Source organism: Schistocerca americana, chromosome 1 (genome assembly GCF_021461395.2).
Source record: "Schistocerca americana isolate TAMUIC-IGC-003095 chromosome 1, iqSchAmer2.1, whole genome shotgun sequence".
NCBI lineage: Eukaryota > Metazoa > Arthropoda > Insecta > Orthoptera > Acrididae > Schistocerca > Schistocerca americana.
Window position 1 is genome coordinate 170,586,361 of NC_060119.1, and position 2,458 is coordinate 170,588,818.

The 2,458-nt window shown below is 45.0% G+C and overlaps 1 pseudogene; it reads left to right on the forward strand.

Moving 5' to 3' along the window:
• The first annotated feature begins 1,858 nt into the window (after positions 1–1,858).
• On the forward strand, positions 1,859–1,976 carry LOC124560063 (annotated as a pseudogene).
• The last annotated feature ends 482 nt before the right edge of the window (positions 1,977–2,458 follow it).

A 2,458-nucleotide genomic window follows, 5' to 3' on the forward strand; every position in this document is an offset into this window, starting at 1 on the left:
ATTTTAATGGCCAGTAGTTTATTATGTCACCGTATCCGTTGTTTTGCAGAGCATTGAACTAGATGACTTTTATTATTTGGGCAGTGAAATAACGGATGCTGGCATAGGTAGAGAGGATACAAAATGACAAGAAAAGCTGTTCTTAAAAATAGTAATATTTTAACATCAAACATAAGTCTGTGAAGGAATGTTTCTGAAAGTACTCTGTGTTGTACAAAGTTAAACTTGGAGATAAGCAGAAGAGAATAGAAGCTTTTGAAACATGGTGCTGCAGAAGAATGCTGAGGACTGGACTGGTGGACCGAACAGCTAATGAAACTTAGTGGAACAGAAGGGAAGAGGAATTTATGGCACAACCTAAGTAAGAGAAGGTTCAGTTAATGGGGCGCATCCTGAAGCACCAAGGCATCGGCAGTCTGGTAAGGGACGGACCATTGGCGGTTAAAGATCTAGACGGAGGCCAAGGCAGGAACATATTAATCAGGTTCAAAAAGAAGAGATAAAGAGGCTTGCACAGAAAAGACTGGACCGAAGAGAACAACAGCGTGTGGGCAAAAGAGACGGTGAGTAAACTGGTGACACCGCAAAGTAGTCTTCATGTCGGTTTGCCCAGAACACGCCACGCGGCTCCTTTTAACGTGCGTAACACTCCAGAAGCGAAATCACCGTCAGTAGCGAAGGGCGGACGTGTGATATATTGACGCCCTAACAGATAAGCGCACTCCTACAGGTGTCTGGCCGTTAATAGCACAATAGTGCATGTACGTAGTTGTAGCGGATGGGTCCCCAGGCACCTGTCCGGTCAGCGGGCGCGTGCACGGCGGACCATTTGTGCGCAGTGTTTAGCCAATCAGGTGCACGAATGAGCAAACTTCGTTGAAGTGCGATTGCAGACAAGTACAAAGCACATCGACAGGTTCCACCGGAGCCAGAAAAAGCGGTAAGAAAGGAGTACTTTCATTTCTCACACACAACTTTATTTTCTGTAATTGCATGATACATTTGCTATACGTAGTTTCTAAAACGGGCTTTGCTATTGCCTCTTAATTCTGATTATATATATAACAAAGCCTACTTCAGGAATTTAATTTTATCAAAATCATTCTACTATATGTCCATAAAGTCTCGCCATCAGTTCAAAACATTATAACATGGAAATTGTTAGAGACAAAGAACATGCTTTGTTGTAAAACGTTTAGAAGCTCTCAAAGATTTTTCCTTTGTCCTTCGTTGCAGATTTGAACTGAAGTTCATTAAAATGGGATGTCAGAACAGAAGGTGAAATGTGTCGTCTGATATGCAGAATCCAAATCTGTAACAACAGTACAGTGAAATTAACGACATCAGTATTGGAGGCCAACAGCGACAAAAACCAGCATAATGAGGTAGTTAAATACTTTAAAAAGACAGGCAGTGTCAAAGACTTTCATCGGAGCGAACGTCACCCCGTGTCTCAAGCACGTGGTGATAGAGCTGCAGTTCAGCGCATCCCCCATAAGTCAGTTCGTCATGCAGCAGGCAAGACCAACTGTCCATAAAGTGTTACATAACCGCTTACGCCTTAAGCATACAAAGTGCAAGTTGTGCAAAAATGTTGCAGTTAAGCGATCGTGTTCTGTGGTATACATTCGCTAATCCACGCTGACCTCCATAGATGCTGATAATGACTGTTTTCAAATGTATCAAAGCCCACCATTTCAGCATATATGAATCGCCACACAGAAAACTTGAACACATCCGTGATACCCCGAAGATGATTGCTGTAGCTTAATGTACGGCGGCATGGGAAGCCCATCTATCTTTGGAGAGAAAATCATAAAGGAAAATGTTTATTTCGACATGCTCTAACAGTTCCTAGGGCAACGGCCTTGGCACAGTGGATACACCGGTTCCCGTCAGATCACCGAAGTTAAGCGCTGTCGGGCGTGGCCGGCACTTGGATGGGTGACCATCAGGGCAGCCATGCACTGTTGCCATTTTTCGGAGTGCACTTAGCCTCGTGATGCCAATTGAGGAGCTACTCGACCGAACAGTAACGGCTCTAAGAAAACCATCATAACGACTGGGAGAGCGGTGTGCTGACCACACGCCCCTCCTAGGCGCATCATCATCTGAGGATGACATGACGGTCGGATGGTCCCGATGGGCCACTTGTGGCCTGAAGACGAAGTGCTTTAACAGTTCCTGCTACCATAGATCGAAGAGATGCAGGCGTCCATCATGTCCCTGCTTGAAGGTCGGATGGTCGGATGCCCGCACTGGAGTTTGAAACCTGTACGATGTGGTAATTCACACATTTCCCGAGAGGCGAATGTTCCGTAATAATTCCATCGCATGGCCCCTGCGTTCTCACTATGTCACGCAGTTAGACTAGTTTTTTAGTGTGCAAAATACCCAATCAATGACGTTGCTTACTGTTTGCGCACGAATTAACGAAGCAGTCAGAGCTGTTGATGCT